Genomic DNA, 10,821 nt, shown 5'->3' with positions numbered 1-10,821 from the left:
TTCCAAATGAAATAATTGGCATCGATTTATTGGGCCCTTTCCCAAAAAGTCAGTTAAATAAAAGTCGCTATCTCCTTGTTATGGTTGATCATTTTAGTAAATGGACCGAAATTGTTCCCTTAAAACGAGCCTCCGCAGAATTAGTTACTGATTCTATTTTAAATAAATATATTTTAAAATACGGGGCGCCCCTAAAAGTTATATCGAATAATGGTCCTCAATTTGTAAGTAATATATTTGAAGACGTGTGCTAAAAACTGGGCATACGTCATTTAAAAATGGTCCCGTATCGGCCGCAATCAAATATAGCGGAACGGGTCAATAGAAATATAGTGAAAATTATCCGTAGTTATGTTAAAAATTTTCATAAAAGCTGGGATAACTATGTCAATGAATTTGCTTTCGCCCTTAGGACCGCAAAACATGATACAACGGGCAAAACTCCTGCTGAGTTATTTCTAGGCAGAAAGATTATAACGCCGTTAGATAAATTATTTTATGTGCAACAAAGAGCCCCAGAATTTAAAATGGGTGATATAGAAAAACTAATAAAAGAAGCAAAAAAGAATACGGAAGTAGCACAAAGAAAACAGAAGCTCTATTATGATTTGAAACGACGGGGAGTAACTTATAAAGTAGGGGATGAAGTTTTAAAAATTAAGCATTCCCTTTCTTCAGCACCAGAAGATAAAACTGCCAAATTTTTTCCACGATTTGAAGGACCATATGTTATAGAAAAAATAACTCACGCTGTAGTAGTGTTAAAAGCCAGAAATGGTGAAACCTGCTCCGCAAACATTGATCAAATCAAACGCTACTTCGATCGTAATAAAATGCAAATATTTTCAGATCTTTTACAGGATCCGGCACGGCAGACATAGCAGGCACAAGTTCCAGAGGTGGAAAAACGACAAGTACAAGGGCAAGCCAATAAGAGGCAGGAGCAAGTGAAAAGAAAATTGCCCCGCGAAAAAATTGAAGGTAGCAAGAAAAAGAAGCCGTTCCACCGTCCAGAAAAGAGAGTTCACGAACACCCCCAGAATGAAGAAGGGAGAAGGACGACGTATGTGAAGAGAACCAGGAGAAATGACGGCAACTATAACCCGGCTCTAAAACGGAAGATCTACTCATCCGACAGGACTCTCCGCAGCAAATGTCGCCGAACTGCGTAAGGGCCATCAGCGGCGGAGGAAAAGTTACAAGGAAAATTTGAACGGCCAGCAACGAGGTCCAAGCAGGCACACGAAAGAAGTTTCTGGGTTCCGCCAAGACCAGCTGCCATCAAACGGCCAAGACCACAAGCAGAGGAGAAAAAGAAGGTATTCAAGGGTGACCGAACTGGTGAAAAAAGGAAGCTTCCAGAGGAAGGCACTGAAGGGCGAGCCTGTACAAGAAGGAGGATAAATCACACAACTATCTGCAATACCTTTAAGGACTGGGCCCAGAAAAGGATGTCCGAATATCACAAAGATAAGTAAAATTTTATGTTACTTTGCAAACTTAAGTTAATCTTTCATTCTTACTGCAAGTGGCAGATTTCAAGAAGTTTTACCTCATGCGAGGTCTACCTTTATCGCCAAAAGGGCGAGAAATGAGTTGTTACCGAGTTTGGTATTATGTTTTTCAATTACTCGCGCTTAAAACTAAAGTTGATGTATAATAGCGTTGTGTAAAGACTTAAATATTGTAAAAAGTTATTGTATAAATTTTATTTAAAACATTCTAGCAGGAAAGAAGTTTAGTCTGAAAGACTTTTTGAAATGTATTATTTCAATGTAGAAAGAATTGGCACTTGCTTTGAAAAGAATAGAAGTTAACAATGTACTACTAATGTATGTTTTCAAATGTGTAAAATTAATGGCATGTTGATATGTTCTTATATACAATGTGAACTGTTATTTTAAATGTTAAGAAATACCGTGATATGGTAAAAGTGAATGTTAAAATTTTTTTTATTCGTGTGACTGTAAAAAGACTAAAGCATGGCGAATATGTGTTAAAGGTTGAATGATGTAGTTAGGCTCTCTGACGCTACACTTCAGAGTTAGCCACTTTCAGAATAGTACCTCAGGGTTTAGAGTTGAAATTAGGGTGTGTTACGAGGTCTTGGTATGTTGAATTTTAACACGTTAGTGTTTTGATTGTAGGAGGAAGTGTGGAACACGTAGACAGAAACACATTCGTGTTTGGTGTTCTTTTACAACACATGTCAGAGAGCACGGGGAGAGATAATTAAAATAGTCATGAATGAAATAAGAATGTTAAGTGAAATATAATTATACATGTTACTTGCCATTTCATTGTGTAACATTTCATTAAACTAGTTTTCCTTCCAGATCTCTGGAAGGAACCAGAATTGAATAAAAGCTCCTGTTTAGATGCAGTACAGATGAAAAAAATTGTGTATCCTGGGAGCTGCTATTGTAAAAACAAATTTCTTTCTTTTAAATTTCTAGTTTCTAGCGAAGTATGTTTGTAAAAGATTGGTCTCGCGTTAGATTCTAGAGCTAAAAGTTTTCAACAAGGTCGTTTTAGACCTCAGTTTCAAACTAATTAACTCTGGCGGGAAGTATGTAAGGTGTGTGTGTGTGTGTGTGATTATGGCAAAGCCTCGAGGGCTATCTGCCTAAAGGGAGGGATGCCTTTCGTGGAGGACTTTCTAAGGGAAACTGGCTCGTATACACGTTACACATGGGGAAAACCACGAAAACGCCCATGCAGCCAGCCCGTTCGCGGGATTCGAACGGAAGTATGTAAGGATCTTAAGTTTTACTAACGTTTATTTTATTTTAAATCTTTACTATCACTTCTTATTTTCTACTTCCGGCCAGAATTATAAGCGTTAAGGTTTTTATGCAAAGTTTGTCTGGCGAACGCCAAGTATTTAAGTTGTGGCTTTTTGCCAAGCGAGAGAGAAAAAGCAGTGAGTCGAAGCAGGCCGCTTACCTTAGAAGTTACGCAGTTGCTGTTTGCCTTCCAGGCCAGAGGTTTTAATCCTCTTGATAATTTTTAAATGTATTGTAGTGTTCACAGTTCTCTGTACTACATACGCTTCCTGTTAATATAAGGCCAATCTTCCACGTTTATTATTATAAAGTTAAATTAGAGTTTAGTTTTATTTTTATACTTTTACGTTTTGACCCCAAGTAGCGGGTCGGTGTATTCCGAAGTACGGAAGTCATTGTAAATAGAGAAAATAAAGGGTTTTATATACCCTTCTTGTGTATCCTGTCTACTTCCCACAATTAGTGAACATAGCTTTAGTAAGCTCTCTGTTCCGAGTCAGGTCCTTGCATGTTCCCGAAGAAGGAACATTGAATCTGATAAACCAACTGACTGATCCCACTTAATAATATTCATGACAATCGTGAATGCATTTTCAATTATTGTTTATTGATATGTGTTTACTAGTAATTAGTTGCATCACTTAACGCTTAAAAGATATTTTTATACCTCATTTCGTAATTAACAATATTTAAGAGTTAACTATGGATCCGGTAAAAAAAAATAGTAATTTTAAGGGTGTACTGCTATAAATTTGGTAGGATTTGAAATATTTTACGATAAGGAAATTTCAACAACTAAATGAGTTTCAGTTGTTTATGATAACTAACTAAATGGAATTAAGTATATTAAAAGGATAAACTGTTCGTTATTCAGAATATTTTAATTAGCTAATTGAAATGTATGTTGTTTATACATTAAAGAAAACAAATGGTAGGGATTGGCCAGTTATCACAGCTGCTTGTTTATTATTTAACCTAGAAAATTAGTAAATGTATTTATTATTAAATCGTTTATGTATTACTTTTGCTATTATTTTGTGGCCTACTTTGAGTCAATACATTTGGTTGAAATGTAAGGTCTTTAGAAACCTAAAGACGTACTTACGTGGGCACATTCATCAAACACAAGGCAAATCTTAGTGCCAACCACTTATTAATATTGAGATGATTTCATGAGATATATGATCAACTGAGGGTGCTGAAGAAATTGTAAAATTCAGAGTTTTCTTATTTTAATATATTTTGTCCGGCACCAGCCGTTAAGTTTTTTAAGAGTGAGTTCAAATTATTTTATTTCAAAATAGATTATTTAATTAAGACCAATTTCTTAAACACAATACGGTCTTTGAATGGAAAAGAAATTATAACAGTAGATTGAAGGAAAAGCAGGGAAGGCTTGTAATCATGAAGATGCAAATCAACTAAACAGACAAAAGGTAAACTCTCTACTGGGTAGTTACGTAAATTTTGAGTTTTAAGTAAATCACTGGAAGAAGCATTTTTTAAAAATTTCTTGTCTTCTTAACTTGTCGAAAAGACTTAAGCCTGAAAGATAAGAATAAATTGTTAAAAGATCTGAATGTTCTTGGCAATTCCAGCCAGAGGAAAACTGCTTTTAAACTGTGCATTTCCCAAATAGTACTGTACAATTTCATTAACCAATGAATTATAATTAATCAAGAAATAATAAGAAATGCAAATGTCTCAAGGAAAAGGGAAAAAGATAATTGAAAGACTTCAAAATTGCTTTTCTAAGAACGGCTTAAGCTAAAAAGTGTTTCTATTTTTAGATCTTTTTCATTAATTTGCTAAATGCTAGGCTAGAATTTTCTATCAAGTGACAGATGACTCACAGATTGGAGAAAGAGAAATCCCCCATTGTTCATTAGAAACTGCATTGTGAGAAGGAAAAAGCAGCATCATACAGCAGATAAACCCGATAAAAGATGTGTTACGAATTTTGTATATAAGTAAATAATTTTAGTGAAATTATATGCGAAATTGTAGTATTTTTCTGTATAATGTAGCATGAAATGTTTGAAAGAAACGGAACTTTGCCTGAAAAATAAGGATACAGTGGCAAATCTATTTTATATCGAGTGAATGGCTATCTCGCTAAACTGGCGAGATATCAGCAAGCTAATGACGATTTTAGAGACTAATTTTTGTCGCCAAATCCAAACTTGGCGACCATTTGCCCACATTTTGTTTCGGTTCCTGTATGACTAATTGGTATTGTAACTGAATAAGCGTAATTGATCCCTATATGTATCTGTAACCATATCCGGCCCTTATATATCAAATTAACCGTACATGCCTTCCAGTAATTTCGAGAAGTGGAAGATACTAGAGATTTCTCGGCGGCCGGAGGAAAACTACATAAGACTGGAAGAGAGCATCATTTTTTTAATTGTAATTCACTGTTGACTTCGGAGTATTGAGATTATGTCCGTGTGAGTTTCGCTCTTTAGATGCGCTTTCTTGGTAGTTCGAAGTGTAACTACTTATTGTACTCTGTGATTCTGTGAAGAGCTATACGAGTATCCAAGAAAGTTGCAGAAGTGTGAAGTGTTTCTTTTGGTAAAATAAATTTTATCAAGCTATCATCTGTTCTATGTGCATTCAATCTATTACGATCCTGTACGCATGCAACTGTTTTGGGTGTCAGAAGTGGAAATGAATGCGGGTGATAAGAGCGATGGAAGAGCAACTAAGACTACTAGACTCACTACATTTGCTGCATTCCAAAAGATGAAAGGGGCAGTCAACTCCGTTAAAGTAGAGATGAAGCGGTCCAAGAAGAGATAAAAGCGGATCAAGAAAAGATGGAAGGGATTATCAAGTCAGTTTAAGAAAAGACTGAAGAAAGAGTTTCTTCTGTTAAAGAACAAATCAAAGAAAGAGTTTCTGCCATCGAACAACAAATCGATTACAGAGTTTCTGCTGTCATCAAAGAAGGTGACACTTTAAAGAAATTTATATCGACAGTAGGAAACAATTCTGACGGTTTTAAAATTTTACCTATGCCTCCTCGACCATCTCTAAAGCTGTCCAATAATGATAGAAAGACCTCCTAGGAAGTATATGACTCAGTTCTCTATAGTGGCTGGCGCAAATGGATCCTATCTGGGAGCAAAAGCAGCAGATATCATATAAATTTTCCCGGAAACCAAACACTATATTTTGAAACTCTATCCGGCGTTGTGGAGCTGTGGTTTGGGGAGAAACGTCTAAAAGACTGTAGCAGGTTCAGTTAAAATCTCGCGAACAGAGACGCATGGAAGCATTGAAGGAGTTCGCCACAGATGCTGAAAGGCTGTTTCATCTCGCTTTTTTAAACAGTTCAACAGAAACAAGGGAAATCCTGTCCCATCCAGTATTTCATCGATGGCATCCGAGATCCTGAGATATATAAATCCCTGCGAATAGCGGCCGTCAATGATCTAAAAAGCGCTTTAGTGTGTGCCATGGAATTCATGCAGCCCAACAACCAACTCGTAGAGTTCGACACCCAATATCACAGCTGCTGGAGCCCGTGACTCAAGCTATTGCTCGTCTAAACGATTTAACTAGGCAAGGAGAGGAATACGAGTGGCAACAAACCGATCCTAGAGTGCTGGAACTGCAGTGCTGAAGGCCACGTACGAAAGAACGGCGGAACACGTATGCACGTAACATTATCACTAGAATGATGATCAAAGAATAAAGAATCGGGAAACAAGAAAAGTAAGAATTTTACGTGACTATTCAAAGGTATCAGAATTCTAAAGTTTAAGGAGCTTAAATCTTTCTGTTTCACTTTCAAATTAGACTGTAAGGCTACGAAAGGAATCCTCTCAAACTTAACATGATATGATGAGTTTAAATCGAAAAGGTAAAGGAAAGCTCTGCAAATAGCTTATAGGTGTTGATTATTGTAACGCTATTCGCTAAAGTTCGAAGATTTTTAGTGCATCTTTAATTTATCCTTGATTGTAGCAGTATTATCAGAGTTTCACAAATCATGGTGCCATTTTTTAAACAGGCAAAACAATTTAAATAATTTCCTGCAAGTAAGGATTATAGATAACGATCTCTGTTTTTAAAACTGCTTTAACATTATAATTTAACAGAAGCGCTTAGAATCATTCAGCTCTTTAATACAAGAAAGTTATAATATAATATATGAACTAAGTCTTACAAGGAACTGTTTAAATTAATTTGAAACAAGGAATAAAGTTTTCATTTAAGTCGTTAAACCACTAAGTCATCAAAAAAGTCAAAATTAATTTACAAACAGCATGCAAAAAAAAAAAAAAAAAAAAAAAAAAAAAAAAAAAAAAAAAAAGAGTTAAATAGCTCCCAAAAAATGTCTCGATTAATATAACAAAGCACTGAAGAGCTGCAACTGTACTTGGATGAGCAAATGAAAAATCATTAACAGTCATGCGGGTTCGCGTTCGTAGAATTTTATTCCGAAATATATGCTTGATTTCAACACATTCTCCGAGTGTGTCGAAAATAATGCATTAACAAAGTTTTCGCAGCATTTCTTTCAGGAATATAGGGCAAAAGTCTTAAAACACTTTTTGTATTTTCGAAGTATTATTGCAGGCATATCTGAAAAGGTAAATGTCAAATGAATCTTATCTCTTTGGCTAGTTGGTCTAGAATTTAAATATATATATATATATATATATATTTCTGGTATTTTTTTTTTTTTTTAAATAAAAAAAAAAGACCCAAACACAAGCTGTCATTTTTAATAAAAATACCATAGCACATCTGAAAAATTAATTGAAAGAGATTTCGCCATTGTAAAATGGAAAAGTAAGGAATAAAATCACTTTAGATTATCGCAGATTTTAAATAAAATATGCTATCGATTCCAGAGGCGATCTGACATAAGTCCCTCTATTTGGGAAAATCTCTTTGTTTCTGAAAATGAAGGACCTCTGTCAATTCACATTCGTAATCAATCGAGTTTTATTTAAAATCAACGCCAGTTTAAGATTTCTTTATTGTCTAATTTTACACAACTGGGAGATGTTTTGAAGCTGCACTCTTGATACGCTTAATGGATAATTAACATTAGTTTTCAAAATGTGAGTTGATTGTTGTCAATTATATTTCGAAGCTAGAGTTTAAGGATGGTGAATCTATAGGGATGCGGAGTATTTGGATACCAATCGGAGTTCACTGGACTGCCTTACTACGGTGTATAAGAATTAAAAAAAGAATAAAATAAAATTAAAATGTGCGTTATTGTATTACAGTCATTTAATAACTTCATTCAGCCATAAAAGAGACGACAACACGTACACAACATTGTATTTCCTTTATTCTGTTTTTAAATTAATCAATAGTTTTTACACTTTGAAGTGTAAAACTGTATTAACGGAATAAAAAGTTTTTGTTTTACATTTATTTGCATTGATTATCCTTTGAAAAAAATGATAAAATGACGAAGTTTGAGTAACTCACACAGGTTGCAATGAGTTTATAACACTCATTTTAGTAAAGTAGTGAGCACATCAAACTAGCAAACGGAAAATCTCGGATCAGATCCTTAGATCCTTTTACTTTTCAAAATTCTTATATATATATAAAGCCTAATGACTCTACAATACATTTAAGTTTAACATTTATTTAGTTTAATATTTAGTGAATTATTGAAATGTGATGTGACGGCTTAATAGCCAGTTTAAGATACCAGTCAACTTGTTATGATTACCTCATCAGTTTAAGCAAGAATAGTCAGCATTGTTAAGAACGAAAGAAGTGTTGACGTTTTTGTTTGAAAAGTGAAAACAAAAAGGGGGGATAATCTGTGAAATAAATCAACTACGTTTTATTGAATTTTAAATAATCAAAAGAAGCAACAATGTTATATCTTGTTGTAAATTTCTTCAAAACTCGGATTATCAAGGAAAAGATATATTTTACAAGCTAATTAAAAAAATATACATATAATAAATGAAATGTTAAATAATCTCTCTGGAGATAGCCAAAATAATACTAATTGTAACGCTGAAGGAAGTAATGTTCAACAGTTTTCATTTATTATTGGAGAACTATTTCTTTACTATTAACTGAATTTGTTTATATTAGAAAGTTTAAAAGAATTAAAATCTAGAGATAATTATAATTAGTTCTGATTCAAGTTTCCAACATTTTCAAACAGGACTGTAAAACTGGAATAATTGAATAATGGTGTATTTATTCTTGGAGAAACTTCTCAGTAGTTGATGATAGTTACGTTTTAAAACTATTTTAATGTATGTAGATAAAAAACAGTAAAGGTTTTCTACAGGAAATACTTAATTTTTCGTTAACTGTGTAAAATTTCAGTAAATTCCTGTTGAAAATTTTTTTTTTCAGTTTGAATAAATGTGTAACATATGGCAATAGTTTCATATTAATATAAAGAAATCAAAGTAGCCAATTTCTCGATAAACAGACAGTAAAATTTCATTTTTCTAGTAAACTTATATATTTCATATAACATCAAATTCTGAATCATATATTACATATACCCCCCCCTACGATCAAGTTGGATGTCCTCTGGAGTTTTTTTACTCTGTTTTTCAATGCACTCGTATTTTTCCTTCAGACTTGCAAATTTTGACAAAAAGTGTGAATCTTTTCTCTGCAATAGGAAGCAAACTGAAGGTCAGACCTTTTACGAGGAAAAACTGTCCTATGACTAAAGACGTTTATTGCGTCATATATTAAGATTTATATATATGATAGCTTTGAAAGTTCATTTGTTCTAAGTTTGAAGCTTTGTTCTTTCAGGATAAAAACAATTCGTGTTGGAAAAGCAGTAAACGTTTGTAGATGTCGTCTTTGTAAAAGTAAAGATAAAAGTGGCTTTTAAAATGCAAATTTGTTTTCAAAATATGTACTTGTTGGGCAGCTTTTAAAACACTAAGTTAAAAATTTATAATTTAAATTAAATTTATAATTAAATTTTGAATTTCAAAATAGCAAAAATCTTACATATTCTTTCAAAATTTTCAAAAAAATAAGTCTTAGTGTAATTACTCAGTTACCTAGTACTCAGTTAATTTAATACAGGAAAAAAAAAAAAAGCATAGTAGTATTACATCGCTCTTTTTTGATAGTACACATAGGAACAAAAAAATTTCATAAGATTATTCTTCTATTATTAGAAGTTCTGAATTTAAATTTAATTCTTTCTCGAAAATTATTATTTCATGTTAGAGAAGTTCATTGCTAAGCAAAATTTAGATTTACCATTTCGGTTTTACGAAAGATCTACTCAACTGAAAAAAACCCACAGATAATTTTCTTTAAAAAATAAATAAAAAAAGCATAACGTGTATTTTGCATACTAACTGCAGAATTTTATGACCTTGTGAATGGGTACGCAGCTTTGAAACAGGCTTTCAAAGATGTCTGAATTGTTAACAAAGTACTACTTGATGATAAACACGTGTGAAAGCAGTCTTATTTTCAAATCCATCATATTAACCACAACAGATGATCAACTCAACCTTCGATTTAAAGTCAGGCTGATTGTTTTTCCAGTTGTGGACATAAGCAACCGTGGCGTAACCTAGATACTAATCCGGGGGGGGGGATACAGTCTTTGCCATTATAGATGCAATTTCGAGTTAAGAATTAGCTCTAGGTAAAAACTAAAGAATATGTTTTATCAATCTTATTTGTCCTACTTAAAGCTGTTCAAGGATTGGTATAATTTTTTGAAGTTATGAAAGTTACAAAAATTAAGATATAAGGTATTTCTCCCTTTTTTTCCTAGCGTGCCTTCGTCGTGTAGTGGTTCCGCACACTGAGCCGGTATTTCAGAGGTCCGTGGTTCGATTCCCGGCGAAGGCGATTGCTAATTCTTCATCTTTCCGGCTTTTCCAATTAACCTAATGTCTCTACAGTGGCGCCCAAACTAAAAGGGTGTTGGATGTTGATTCTCCTCACCCAAGATTTGGCGATTGGGTCCTCTAAAAACCCCAGTCGCCCTTTAAAAGGGGGAGTATATAAGGTATTTTTTAAGGTATTTTTCCCGCCTTCC

This window comes from Stegodyphus dumicola, chromosome 4 (genome assembly GCF_044657685.1).
Source record: "Stegodyphus dumicola isolate Sdum_Otavi_A_Nest chromosome 4, ASM4465768v1".
NCBI classification, from domain to species: domain Eukaryota; kingdom Metazoa; phylum Arthropoda; class Arachnida; order Araneae; family Eresidae; genus Stegodyphus; species Stegodyphus dumicola.
This window is presented reverse-complemented; position numbering follows the sequence as displayed.